General features: G+C 48.9%; 1 protein-coding gene across 2 annotated transcripts in view; it reads left to right on the top strand.

Annotated features, from left to right (window-relative positions):
* The window catches only part of FANCM (FA complementation group M), a 78,660-nt gene that overhangs the window by 16,182 nt on the left and 47,191 nt on the right, over positions 1–15,287 (top strand). The window lies entirely within an intron of this gene.

Below are 15,287 nucleotides of genomic sequence, written 5' to 3'. Positions count from 1 at the left end.
GTGGAGAGAAACATCGAGGAGGTTCGCGAAGGTTGAGGGGCGGGGCCTATATAACCCGCAGCTAGGGCGTTTCCCAAAGGAGATGAGCTTTTACAGAGAGACGAGAGGAAGTCCAAGCGGCTGAGTCCAAGAGAGGCGCTTTGGGTTGAGTCCAAGAGAGGCGCTTTGAGTTGAGTCCGAGAGAAGTCCAGAGTTGAGCTGCAGCTCGAGCCACCGAAACTGCATTTACTGCAGCTCGAGCCACCGAAACTGCATTTACTGCAGCTCGAGCCACCGAAACTGCATTTACTGCAGTTCGAGCCACCGAAACTGCATTTACTGCAGCTCGAGCCACCGAAACTGCATTTACTGCAGCTCGAGCCACCGAAACGGCACTTACTGCAGCTGGAGCCACCGAAACTGCAGCCACAGCAGCGTGAGGCCTGGACGGCAGTTTGGAGCAGGGCCGCGAAGGAGCGGCGGCTGCCCAACGAGTCGATCGGTTGCAGGACCAGTTGGACCTCCCTATCCCGCCAGCCATCCATCTCCCGCCAGTCCTATCATCATTCCCCGCGTGAGTCTATCCTTGTTTGTTCTGTCCCTGGGTTAATTAAGACTGTAGGTAAGCTAGCGTTGCACTGTGTATCTAATATCTTCTGTAAATAAACGTGATTGCTTTCTTCCTGCTTATATGTGTAAATAATAAATCCAATTACTCTTCTGTACGTCTTCTTCCTCTTTGTATTCGGTCGCTTTAGAGTTTTCCATATTGAGCAGCCGCGGTGCGATACGGCCAACGTTTGGGTGGAATCGGGTTCTAGTCGGGGAATAACTGTTCGGTCGCGGTAATACCACCGCTCGGTAAAATAACATCCTTTAACCGCGTCCGTAACAATTGGTGTCCGGGAGTGAGATACGAGGCCCGAAGCGCGCTTAACGCGCTCAAAATTACAAGCTGCTGGAAATTTGTTTTGTGTTTTAAAGAAAAACCCGAATTTTGAAATCGCGCCATGGCTGGTCAAGGCGATCGGATGCCGGTGGGTGAGCTAGAGGAGGGGTTAGGAGTAACCCAGGATCAGAGGGACGAAGTAGAGGAGAACATTGGCAATGTGGTTGAGGGAGTATCAGACGCACAAAACGGCGTCCTCACGCACGTGGGTGTAGCGGCACCAAATTTTGCCGCGCCCGCGACCGTAGCAGCGCCACTGGTGGATTGGAATCTTTTTATGATCCAAATGAAGGCCCTTATGGACAAGAATAGTGAGCAATTGGAAGCCAAAATGGGGAACCGGATGGATGCTCAGTGAGCAAATGAAGGCTCAGAGTGAGCAAATGGGGGCAATGAGGGGCGAAATGGGGGCAAATTGGGTGAAATGGGGGGCAAAATGGGAGAAATGGGGGAACGGCTAGAAGCTAAATTTGAGGGGTTAGACAATAATTTTAAGGGATTAGACAAGAAATTTGGGAAGTTAGACGACAAATTTGAGGGGTTAGACAACGGGATAAAAGAGGTAAAAAAATGGGTTAATGGGGTTAGAAAATAGGATGGAAGACAAATTGCGGGAAATAGGGGAGCAATCCGCCCGGGAAATCGAACAGATGGGGAACCAGATAGAGGAGGTGAAAATCGGGTTAGAAAGTAAATTGGATGCTCAGAGGGATGAATTGGGACAGATGAGGGTAGCATCGACAAAAGAGAGGGAGGAGATGAAAGAGGAGATACGACGAGGTGTAAGTGAGGAGGTCTCGGGGGTACGCGAGGAGGTAAAGCGAGGTGAAAAGCGTATAGAGAAAGAGGTGAGGAATAATACGGCTAGGTTACAGGGGGGAATAGAGGGTCTGACGAAGGGAGTAGAACAGCTGACAGTGGGACAAAAGGAACTAGTGGACCAAGTGGAAAAGAACACGGTAATAATCGGGGGGTTAAAAGCGACACAAAAAGACATTAAGAACGAATTAATAGCGACACAGAGGCAATGTCAGATGGTACGTGAGGGACTGACAATGAGGTTGGACGAGGTGACAGAGGTAATGGAAACGAACGACCGGCAGGCGAGGACGCACATAGAAACGGTCAAAATAGCCTTGGAGGACGAACTTGAGGAGACGCACCGGGAAATAAAAGAGGTGAAGCAAAAATTTGAGGAAGTGGAAGAAGAGGTGAGTGAAATTAAGAAGAGACGGACGGAAACTAAGAGAAATACAGGAGGAGGTGATGGAATATGTACAAGGTCGGTGCTCAACTCATGATGTGCTTCTCACTAACCAAATAAAGAGTTTGCAGGTGGCGAAAGAGGTGCGGAGACGAGGTGCCAAGGTGAGTGGCGATATACGTGAAAATGCATATGATGTGAGGGGAGCTTCAGTCGGCTTGGGGGTTGATGTGGACCCGGGTGTTCGTGAGAGGCCGTTGGTGAAGTGTGCGACAGGTCTGGTGTGCGAAAAAGAGGTGTGCGAGAATGTCCGACTCTGGGGTGTGTGAGGAAAAAGTGCGCGCCAAGGAGTGAGTGTGCTGTCGAGAGTGAGTCGGTCGTAGCGCGTGTGCGAGGGGGCACATGGAAGCGCGGTGTGGTGAGTGTTACAGAGGATGTAACGAGAGAGTGTACACCTGTGGTGAGTGTTACAGAGGAAGTAACGGGAGAGTGTGCGCAAGAGTGTGCGCGAGAAAGGTGTGTAACGGACAGGTGCATGAGGAAAGAGTGCGCTGTCGAGAGTAAGGGTGAGTGCGCTGTCAAGAGTGGAGGTGAGAGTAGTGAGAGTGACACGGAGCGTGAGTTGGTTGTGACAGGTGAGCAAGGATGTACACCTGGCATGGAAGGATGCACACCTGGAATTGTAGAGCGTGTGTGGGAATGCACACTTGAGTTGGTCGTGAGGCACGTGGTTGGGTGTGCGAGTGAGAGCACACCTGTGATAGTCACAGAGGAGGTGACCGAGAAGGGGGCGCGAAGAGGTGTGTTGGTGAGGTGTGCGAGCGACGAGTGTGTGCAAAGGTGTTCGGTGGTCAGGTGTGTGACCAAGTCTGTGAGCGGAATGAGTGTACCTGGGTGTGTTAGAGAAGGTACGACCAAGAGCAGGGAGACGGCTGGATGTATGAGCAAGAAAGGGGTAGCGTATGCGTGTAAGCATGCAGGTGAGGCATCGACGGTAACCGGGTTAGCGGTTAGAGCGACTTGTAGCCGAATCGGGCCCTCGGTGCGTGCCGGGCTTCGCGTGCCGCGAGAACCAGCGGGGATCCGAAGCACGGCGGGTTCGAAAGGACCGCCGTACGTGATCCACGCTGGGCCGCGCTGGGAACGGCCGCATCCGTGCTCCGCTAGGCGGAACGGGCAGCCCGATAGGAAGGGTCGTCATGGCGACCACTTTTTGTGGAGACGTTCCGGCAGGTCGAGATCGGGCCATTGGACGGCTCTGTGCCGAGATGGTGCGTGGGATCTCGGCCCGGGTAAGCGTCCTTCCCTGCACCGAGTGCCGGACGCATCCAGCCGCCGGCGCCAAACAACCCGCATTCATTGCTCGGCATTACGAAGCCGGGCTGTAGACGTGAATTGGCGCACCGAGAGGATCTAATAAGTAGACGGGTGATGAGGATAGTGTTTTGGCCCCGAAATTAGAAAAAAGCAAAATTTGATGATTGGCAAAGGATTGGCAGTAATGATTGGCAGATGATGGGTAGTGATTGGCAAATTTTTGATTTGTTGAAATTTGATGTGCAAAATTGATAGTGGGACCTCCCCGATGTGGTGGGATGGGCAATCCACCATCCCTCACAGCGGGGGGCAAAGGAGCACTAGCTTATGGGGTTGATGGCAGTGAAAACTAGCCCGGGTGGGTTTGGATAATGTGTAGGGCCCTAGAGATTGACCTTAGGTGACGTTAAGATTAGTTGGTGACAAGGATACCTGTAGTGGGGACGCAGGTAGATTAGAGTGGATGATAATGACGTGGTATGTGCTTAGTTTAAAGGGAAGACGGGGAGCACTAAGTTAGCAGGGCAACAGGTAGTTCAGATGATGCCGTGTGAGTGTTGGAGGTGTATTCAAGTGTATTGAGCAGTGTGTGAGGATTGAACAGGTGTGATTGAACAGGTGTGATTGCACAGGTGTGCAACTGAACATGTGTATGGAGCAGTGTATGAGTAAGAGTGATAGTGATAGTGATGTGTATTGTATTGACCAAATGGTCCAGGGAGAAGGAGGGTGCAGGTGGCACCAGGTGTGAGTGCACAGGTGTATGGAATAAATGGCTGTGTGGAAGACATGGAGTGTGGAATAGATGGAGTCTTGGAATGGATGGTCGTGGAGTGAGTATGGTGGAAACAATGGAGTGGAGTGGATGGTGCGGAGGTGTGAATGGGGGAAGAGTGGACCCCCATCACGAATACCCGGGGCGGGTAGTGTAAGTGTTAGGTAGAGGGTATAGGTAAATTGTGGTTGGATATTGGCATCTGTGGTGCGGGTGAAGAATGATGTTTGGATGGGTGCATTAGTGTTGTGGAAATGGCTGGGCGTGTAGCCTGTTAGTGTGTGTAGTTGGTTTGGGCACTCCACCACTGTGAGGATGTCGGCCAGGTGAGGCCGCAGGTGGGCTCTGGGAGCCGGTAGTAGTTGTGGATGGGGCCCGAGGATCCGGAGGACGGACCCGGGTAGCCCAGTGCCAGAGGGCACCAAGGGGTGACAGAGCCAGGAGGGACCTTCCCCAGTTAGATAGGTTAGGGTGAGGAGCTAGGTAAGCTCGGGTGGCAACTGCAGTGGTGGAGGTGTGCAGGTGGGTAGACCTGCTGGGAGAGCTACACGTCACAGCCCAGAAATTGTGCAAGGGCACCGGGAGATGAATCGGGGGAGTGAGACCCCAAATTGAGAAGCACCACAGTTTGGTCAATGGGAATTGGTTTTTTAGAACCCATAGTGTAAGTGGCCAATGGATTGGCAGGGAAAGACCCCGGGTAGTGTAAAGTGTGTTAATGTCATTTAGAGGATAGTTAGGATTGGAGTCTCCTCGCACCATCTGCATCCACTCACCTGAGGTGACAGGTGCCTCCACACCAGGCCAGGTTGGTTTTAATTATTTTATGATGCAAATGTTTTGGATTGTGAGACGCATCATGACGTGGGTGTGACATTGTGCTTGATGTTCCATCTCTCCCTCCTTATGAGGATTGATGACGAATTGGGTGATGGCAAATTTTGAAGTAGAGGGTTTGTGGAGACGAATTTGGTATAAGGGAAATATGGGGAAGACGTGACGGTAGCGACGAATTTGTAAAGGTGTAGATTTTGTACATATGGGGTAAGGGCAAGGGTAGTGTAGGTGACAGGGGGGTGACGTACGGTAGGGACGAGCTTTCTCACTTCGCCCTCCGTACGCATTTCGCCTTGCATTGCCTTATTGATGTGTACCCTTGTGACCTTACCCCTCGCTCATTTGTCTTCCCCCTTTTGTCTCCCACATGACCTGTGCGCCATTGGGCGCCGAGGGGAGCGTGTGTGAGTCGGCCATTGTGCGCCCGAAATTCCCAGAACCAGCTGTCTGCATCGATGCACCACATTATGGACCACATGCCTGTGGCCGAGCACCACTGATGGACCCCATGGGTTGGGGCATGGCCCCTCTGCTGGAACCGGCCATGAGGGCCCGAAATCTTGCTGGCGGACCTTGGCCACAGGGCACCGATGCCCCACAGGTGAACCACACGTTGTCGGCCCTGTGGGCCATAAATAAAGAAAATAAAATGGACACGTTGGGCACACTTTATTGCAAATAGGCCGCCAGTAAGAAAATGAGAGAGAATGACAACAACTGGAAGACATAATAATAGCCAGCAGAGGGAGCCGAAGAGCAAGAGACCACCTGCAGGGTTAGGGGTTGTTGAGTTTATTTTCATGCATTGAACACTGATGAACTGTGGTGACTGCACCGATTGGTGCTTGAGGGTGTGTTGGTGCGTTATAGGTGCTTTCATGGTGCATTGATGCAGAACAGACTGTCTCCCCCCAGAAAGAACAATTACAGGTCCTGGGTTAGTCTTGTAAATAAAAGTAGTGTCAATTGTAAATAATGCTCCCCACCGTCAGTGTATAGTTTGAAGACCATTCCGCAATTCGGTTATCTGTGGGCGTAAGTCTGTTAGGCAGGGTGCAATGGAGCAGCGGGACACATTTATTTATGTTTTAAAACTGTCGCACTCAGGGTCAGGTTAAAAGTAGAGGGAACTACACCTACGTGTCACACTAAATAAAAGTTGTAGGCCCGGGACGTGCCTAAGAGGAGGAGGGTGCAGTGTTGCTGATATGAGGATTGTGTTTTTTTATTGTGTGCTTTATTATTGTTATTATTCTGCGCCTCCTGCCTCCAGAGCTGTGTAAAGGTCAAAGGGCGTCCCATAATTAGTCCATAAAGCATCCACACCACAGCTAATCATAGAATACCCCTGTTCGATAGCTTATATCTTATTATGTGTTTTAGGGTAAGGCTGTGTCTCCCATTAATTGAAATACTCCATTGCACCAGTGAAAGAGATAGATTCCCTTCATTCCCACTCCCAAAACTTCCATTCCCCCTTTTCGTCAATTGCCATTCGCATTGCCAACCAACAATTGCCGCCATTGGCCATGAGGCAGGGTTGGGGAAGAAAGGCGGGTCCCCACCTTGTCATAGAGGGGAGGAGTGAGTCAGCCCCACTCAACCAACCACGAACAAGGGGTTGGACTTGGAGAGGGTGTGGAGAGAAACATCGAGGAGGTTCGTGAAGGTTGAGGGGCGGGGCCTATATAACCCGCAGCTTGGGCGTTTCCCAAAGGAGATGAGCTTTTACAGAGAGACGAGAGGAAGTCCAAGCGGTTGAGTCCAAGAGAGGCGCTTTGGGTTGAGTCCAAGAGAGGCGCTTTGAGTTGAGTCCGAGAGAAGTCCAGAGTTGAGCTGCAGCTCGAGCCACCGAAACTGCATTTACTGCAGCTCAAGCCACCGAAACTGCATTTACTGCAGCTCGAGCCACCGAAACTGCATTTACTGCAGCTCGAGCCACCGAAACTGCATTTACTGCAGCTCGAGCCACCGAAACTGCATTTACTGCAGCTCGAGCCACCGAAACTGCACTTACTGCAGCTGGAGCCACCGAAACTGCAGCCACAGCAGCGTGAGGCCTGGACGGCAGTTTGGAGCAGGGCCGCGAAGGAGCGGCGGCTGCCCAACGAGTCGATCGGTTGCAGGACCAGTTGGACCTCCCTATCCCGCCAGCCATCCATCTCCCGCCAGTCCTATCATCATTCCCCGCGTGAGTCTGTCCTTGTTTGTTCTGTCCCTGGGTTAATTAAGACTGTAGGTAAGCTAGCGTTGCACTGTGTATCTAATATCTTCTGTAAATAAACGTGATTGCTTTCTTCCTGCTTATATGTGTAAATAATAAATCCAATTACTCTTCTGTACGTCTTCTTCCTCTTTGTATTCGGTCGCTTTAGAGTTTTCCATATTGAGTAGCCGCGGTGCGATACGGCCAACGTTTGGGTGGAATCGGGTTCTAGTCGGGGAATAACTGTTCGGTCGCGGTAATACCACCGCTCGGTAAAATAACATCCTTTAACCGCGTCCGTAACAATATATATAGACCGGAGCAGAATGTCCTGGCTGTTGCTGCTGAGTCGTTCTTCCTCATTCCTGGCTTTCTGCTGATCTCTTTTCCTTTGTAACCCTGTTATATTAGCCGTCATTTCACCTCCTGTGTTGGTCTACCATGCTCTCTCTATTCCTGCAAGGTAGCAGCTTGCCATCATCTCCTGAAACATACCCAGAACCTTTTCCCATTTTTTTTGGTCTCCAGTATAGAGGCTCGCAGAGGAGCTACAACACAGAATGGACCAGGATGTCACAAAACAAAAAGAACGGTGGCAAGAGGGGGGGGGGGGGGGGGTGAGAGAGGCACATCTACAATAGGGTTGACCGACCAATATTTGGCAAAATAATGGACGTGGGAAAGAATGATAGCAAGGGGGAGACATGGGGTGAACAGCATGGAGACAGCTGCAAGCTCTCAATCGGAGAAGTTGATGGAAAACCTGGAAACCCATAAAGATGTGGGCTTGGGGAGAGTTAATGTGGAAAGAAAAGATAATGGTTGTGGATGGGGATGGGAATGAACAGCATGACCTGAGAGGGTGGTGAACAGCTGTCTTGAAGCATCAATACCTCCGCCTCTGCAGGTGGACGGAGGTTATGTTTTCACCCGTCTCTCTCTCTCTCTCTCTCTCTCTCTCTCTCTCTCTCTCTGTTTGTCTGTGAAGAGGACATCTCACAAAGTTATGGACGGATTTGGACGAGACTTGGTGGACAGGTTGGGTGCGTGACGAGGAAGAATCGATTCAATTTTAGTGAATATCCGCATCTGGATATGAGAATTTTTAAGTGATTCTTCACCATTGAGTGATGGTGCTAGAAATGATATATAGCACGCACGATATCTCAAAATGTTATGGACAGATTTCGATGAAACTTGGCGGACAGATTGGGTGTGTGACGAGGACGAATTAGTTTGATTTTGGTGATACGAGATTGGGTAATATAGATACGAGAATTATTAATTTTTTTAAAGCAAATCTTCACCATTGAGAGATGGGGCCAAAAATGATATAAAGTGTTGCAGACTCGGCCACTAGGGGTCACAAAGGGAGTTCTCAAACTCGCTACTCGGCCGATGATCCTGTAAGCCGACGAACTGCAGATAACGAAGCAACCACGGAAGCCATCAGACGTTTAATTCAGAAAAATTCCGGCAAATTAAACACCCACATGTAGTACCGTGCCCTCAACGCTCCAATGCTATCAATCAGACTACCGAGCGACACCATAAGTGGAATGTTGGATAATGGCTGATCATAACAAAGTGGTGGGGCTGTAGTCCATGTCACTATTCACATACCATGTCAAACCAATAGAAGATAATAATCAGGCAGTTTGGGAAATGGTTTATGGAGTTTAACGAGGTGCACGTATTTACAAGGAGTGTCACTAAAGAAGCACAGATGCCCAGTCTTAGTCAGTCACGTAGTCACAATTCTACAACGCAGGTACCTCAGTCATTCCGGGAAATGAGCTAGCAAAGAGGCACATACAACACAACAACATGCATTTTAAGGCCATTTTCCCTGCTAGAGCGGGGGTTAGCCTTGCGGTCCCCATGACGATCTTCTCCATTTTGCCCTATTTTCTACATCTCTCCTTGTTAACCCCCTTGCCAGCATTTCTTCTTCCACCATTTTTAGCCGTCTTTCTCGGTCTTCCCCGTCAAACCTGTTAGAAAGAGGTACATAGAGAATAAAATGAAGTTTGAGGCATGCTTGCGGCCTCTTGCTTTCCGAGCAAGACTTTGGTTGGTGCAACTCCGAGCAAGACTGGTTGACCTCCGCTTCCGGTCTTGCCGGCGAGGTTTCGTTTATTCGCAGCTGTCCACGCTCTCCATCGAAATCGAAGTTAAGTAATTGTTCCCATTTGTATTTTCGTTAAAACTGTATTTATTTTATGGTGTGTGTACGTATAGTGTGTCCCGAGGAAGATTCTCGGTGTAAATATTTCATACCTGCATCGAAAATCGTGTTAATTCGTGTCGTTTCTTTTGAGGCCTTGTACCGTGTCCAACCACGGAGGTATATAATATGGAGAGCCAATGACGGCTGTCGGCTGAAGCTAGCGGAAGTTGCTTGGCGGCCATATTGGGAAGCCGATTGTGTCTGCGTCCGTGTTTGTTTAATGCGGACCGTCCGTGTTCAGACGTCTGCGTCTGAGATCTTCGGGGAAGGGACAGGCGAATTTGGTGACACAATGTCTACTAAAATTGCATGATATCGGTGCAGAGGTGGTTTCCTTAACTTGCGATGGACCGTCCGCTCATTTGACAATGTTACGTGAGCTAGGTGCCGACATCACGCCGCAGAATGTGAAACCAACATTTCCCCACCCAGCAAATCCCGAAAAGAAAATTTGTGTTGTACTCGATGCATGTCACATGCTTAAACTTGCAAGAAACTGTCTTGGATCCATGAAAATGATGGAGGATGGCAACAAAAAAGTCATCGCGTGGAAATACATCCAGGCACTCTTTGATCTGCAGAAGAGGGAAGGCTTGCGTCTGGGAAATAAGCTCTCCCGGAAACACATCGAGTGGAAGAGCAATGTCATGAAGGTGGACACAGCCGCTCAGACATTGAGCACTAGTGTGGCAGATGCAATTCGGTTTTGCAGGGACACTTTGCAACTATCAGAATTTCAGGGCAGTGAGGCTACCTGCCAATACATTGAAACATTGGACAAACTGTTTGACATTCTAAATTCTCGCAATCCATTGGCACGAAACTACAAGGCACCACTCATGACATCACGAGAAGGACTTTTCCTGCCATTCCTGGATACTGCCTTCAGTTACTTGTCCAACATCAAAAACATGAATGGTCAAGTTATGACCAATACGCGTTTGAAAACCCCCTTCATTGGTTTCATGATCTGCATAGAGAGTGTCAAAATTTTGTATTTCACATATGTCAAACCTGCCTCATCTCCCCTGCGATACCTGCTCACGTACAAAATGAGCCAAGACCACATTGAACTTTTCTTTGGAGCGGTCCGCATTGCATGTGGAAGTGGGAATAACCCAACGGCCCGGCAGTTTGTTGCCGCATATAAGCGCCTCTTGATGCGACATGACATCAAGTCTGCAAGTGGGAACTGTTCTGCACAGGACTCAACCAGAATCCTGAATGCGGCTTCCTTCAAGTGCGTTGCAAAGCAGGCTGTGCCTGACGAGAGTCACGACATGTTGGTGGCCAGACGATACGACCTGGAGTTGAGATCGCCGGCAAAAGAGGACCACGACTATGCGGATATTCCTAATTTTGAGCAACTTTCCATCTTTACAGAGTCGTGTGTTGGCTATATTGCCGGCTATGTGGTGAGGATGGTGAGGAAGACTCTGAAGTGTAGCCAATGTCTTTCTGCATTGACCAGTAACAACGAAGAATGGCAAACCACACCAATGTACAGCCTGATTGTTACCAAGAACAGGGGTGGCCTCATAGTTCCCTCGCACAGTGTTGTTCGTGTCTGTGAGGCGACTGAACGCTGTGTCAAGAGGCTCCTGGCTGTAAGCAATGGCAAAATGCCTTGTGAAAGTGGGATAAGAGTGGCAATTTCCACTTCTGTCCTTTCTGAGGTCGGTCGGTCTACATTTGCTTCCTTGGATCGGCACATGTTTGACTGTGAGGCAGACAGCAACCATGTGTTTACTTTAATACATTCTGTATCACAATCATACAGCAAGATACGTTTCCATCATGTTGTGAGAACACTCGATGATGACATGAAGGAAGAGCGCATCAGGAAAAAATATTGCAAACTGGTCCTGTTTGCTCACCAGTGAGGCAACACCAGAGCAAGCTGAAATATAAGAGCGACCTCATCTCTACATGGTGTGGGTGTGTTTTGTGGGTTAACTGTGAATTGTGTGGGTTAACTACATGACAGCGTTTCATGTCATTTATGTGACTGACTCACTGTTGATGTGTTGCTGACCCATGTCAGTGTAGAATAAACTCTGGTTATCATTATATCTGCGTGGTTTCTAACATCTCGGTAATAGAAACATACACATCTTAGTTACAATATAATGACTGAATTAAGTAACATCATATAACATGACAACAAATCAGATCTTTATATTGAGGAATATTATAGAACAAGCCAAAGAATGGCAAACGACGATGTACCTCAATTTTATAGATTTCTAGAAAGCTTTCGACTCCTTGCCCAGAGAAAGTCTGGGTCATAATGAAGAAATACAGCATACCTGGAAAATTAGTGAACCTTGTAAAAGCCCTTTACCAAGACTTTCAATGTGCGGTCGTCGACCAAGGTGAAACAACAGAATGGTTCAAGGTGAAGACAGGAGTTAAACAGGGGTGTAACATGTCAGGATTCTTATTCCTACTAGTGGGTGATTGGGTCATGAGAAGAACGATAAAGAACACCGAGCGGTAATTTTGGGCACTTTTTTTTCAAACAAGCTCTAAACCATTGGATTCCCCAGGAAAAATGCGTCTAGAACCAACTTCAAACTTAATGAACACCATTTCCTTAAAGAACGGGATTCTGAGCCCGAATATCAGTTCAAATATTAGTATTCTATATTAATTAAATAGTCGGCGGTCCTAAAATTCGCTCCAGCTGCATCATCAGTGCGCCACGCCTTTGCTTTGACAGGCTTACGATCGGCTTCCCAATATGGCCGCCAGACTATTTCCGGTGGCTTCACGGCGGCTAATGCTGCGAGGTGGCCAATTGGCTCTCCATATTATATACCTCCGTGTGTCCAACCTTGAGGCTTTGTTTTTCTCTCAGCGGTCCGTCGTTTGTGCTCCAATAACTTTCGTTCTCTGTTTTTCCCAGTCTTTTCACCCCATAGCCTACTTCCTTGTTTAAAATCTCAACTAAAAAAACAGAAAAAAAACAAAAAAACATTTCCTTCTCTGTTCTTATTCGTTCGTTCGTTCTTCGACCACGTGTTTCTCCCCCATTTCCCCAGATAGTTTTCACTGTTAAACTTTAAAATGTTTAAAATTTCCCCTCAAGTTCTGTATTCTGTCGTATATTATAACACCTTTTTCTTCTTCTTTAAAAGGTTGCTTTCGACTTGCTCATCAAATCTATTCATCCCAAAAAAAAATTCCATCTCTTACAGTGCCTCTTTCATACATTCCCTAAACTCTCCTGCACTCCATCCTCCCTCCAGTGTCCTTTAACATATTTTTGACTTGAAGGTCACAATAAACTCATTTTGCAATAAATGTTCGTTTCCCATTAATCGTACACTTTCTAAAATCCAATCGCACCCCTCCCCTCCAAATCTTCCCCATCACCCCTCCCCTCCAAATCTTCCCCATCACCCCTCCCCTCCAAATCTTCCCCATTACCCATCCCTTTCAAATCTTTCCCCTTGCCCCTCCCCTCCAAATCCTCAATCACCCATCCCTTTCAAATCTCCCCCCTTGCCCCTTCCCTCCTAAACTCCCCCCACACCCCTCCCCTCCAAGACTCCCCCTCACCCCTCCCCTCCTAGACTCCCCCCTCACCCCTCCCCTCCAAGACTCCCTCCTCACCCCTCCCCTCCAAATCTCCCCCATATCCCATCCCTTTCAAATCCCTCCCGTTGTCCCTTCCCTCCTAAACTCCCCCCTAATCACTCCCCTCATAAACTCCCCCCTAGCCCCTCCCCTTCAAATCTCCCCACCCTCATTTCTTCTCCATTTGCCCCCTCTCACTCGTCCTCAAAGCGTCCTCCCCGCTTCTTCCCCCTTCCAACTCTCACCTCAATCTCCCCCAACCTTCTGCCTCGCTCTTCCCCCTCCTCAAATAACACCTCATTGTGCCTCACCCAATCACCATCAAACCTTTTGTCCGCCCCATCCTTCCCTTTATCCGAGCTATTCTGAAATCTGACGCATCTTCAACAGCTCTCCCTACCTCTTCCACCTCTTCCACATCTTACCCTACCGCTCCTCCCCCCTGTTCTGTATCCGGTGCTCCCCCTTCCTCTTCATTAATGGTATGGACCTCAAACATCCGGGGCCTTCGTTCAAACTCCAACTGATCTCTCCATACAGGTTGCTTCTGTCAAACCAGACGTGATCTGCTTAACAGAAACTTTCCTCCTTCATGATGTCTTTGATTCCTTAGTATCTCTCCCGGGTTACTCCCTCCTCCGGTATGATAGACCTGATCCTCGTCCTGGAGTTGGGGTTGCTATCTTTATCAAAAACTCTCTTCCTCACTCGCACTGCACTGCACTCTCTCCACCTCACCCCCAGGAATACCTCTGTCTATGGCTTCCCCTTCGCTCCCACCTCTTGTTCATATGTGTGTTGTACCGTCCACCCAAACAGTGATGACTCCATCTACATCTCGCTGTCTGATAATATGGACCAACTTCTATCTACTCATCCCAACTCTCTCTTCCTCATATGTGGTGATTTCAATTGTCACCATGCCAGTTGGCTGGGTGTGGGTACCTCTCTCACCAGCCATGGCTCCTCAGCAAAGGACTTCTGTGACTCACTGGGACTGACACAATCTGTCAATTTGCCGACCCGGATCTCAGTCAACGGAGCATCTTCTCTTCTGGACTTGGTTATGACTAACTTCCCAGAAAATGTCTGCTGCTCTTCTTCTGCTCCAATCGGCTTATCTGATCATGTGCTTGTTAAAGTGGACATCTCTCTGACCATCTCACGGAGCCTGCTCAGCGTCGACGAGTCTGGCATTTCACTCAGGCCAACTGGCACGGTCTTCAAGCAGCCATCAATCATCTGGACTGGTCTCCCATCTCTACCACCTCTGACATCAACTCATCCTGGGAATTCTTCCAAAGTAAATTGCTCTCTCTCATGCACAGATTTATCCCATCTCGTCTTCAGTTGTCATACCCTTCCTCCCGTCCATGGTACATGGAATCTTGTGGTGAGGCTGTTGCCCAGAAACAACTTGCCTTCGTCTCCTGGAAAGCACATCCAATGGAAGGAAATCTCATTTCCTTTCACAAAGCCCGAAACAAGTGTGTGTCCACCCTCAGGAGAGCCAGGAAACAATATCTCTCCGTTCTCAAGACCGAACTCTCTTATCTGTCTCCCTCTTCCAAATCCTGGTGGCGTCTGGTCAAATCTGTTTCTGGTGTTTGTTCCCCCTCCATCTCCTCCCTTACCTCAAACGGCTACACAGCTGACTCCGCACGTGAAAAAGCTGAATGCCTCAACTCTGTGTTTGCCTCTAAATCTTGTGTACCAAACCCATCCCTCTCTGTCCCCACCGTGCCCAGTCGTACCCAGCTGCTCCTGGACTCCGTGTCCTTTCCTCCTGACAAGGTGGAAAAGTTTCTGTCAACCCTCGACTCTGATTCTGCAACTGGACCTGACGGCATCAGCCCACGGGTCCTAAAATCCTGTTCTTCCGCTCTTTCACTCCCTCTTTCTGTTCTCTTCACCCTCTCTTTTGCTCAAGGTCAACTGCCATCTGTTTGGAAATCAGCCAACATCACCGCTTTACACAAAAAAGGTGCAAAAACAGATCCTAGCAACTACAGACCAATCAGCCTTCTCCCAATTATCAGCAAAGTCTTGGAATCCATCATTGCTTCGGATATGAAATCTTTCCTCTTCTCCAATGGCTTGATCTCTGATCATCAATTTGGTTTCAGACCAGGTCACTCGACTCTGGACATGCTGCTTCTGCTGTCTCAACAATGGATGGAGGTCCTCAATGCCAAACAGGAAATTAGA

Source organism: Myxine glutinosa, chromosome 1, assembly GCF_964187855.1.
Source record: "Myxine glutinosa chromosome 1, kmMyxGlut1.1, whole genome shotgun sequence".
In the NCBI taxonomy this organism is placed as follows: domain Eukaryota; kingdom Metazoa; phylum Chordata; class Myxini; order Myxiniformes; family Myxinidae; genus Myxine; species Myxine glutinosa.
This window is presented reverse-complemented; position numbering and strand designations above follow the sequence as displayed.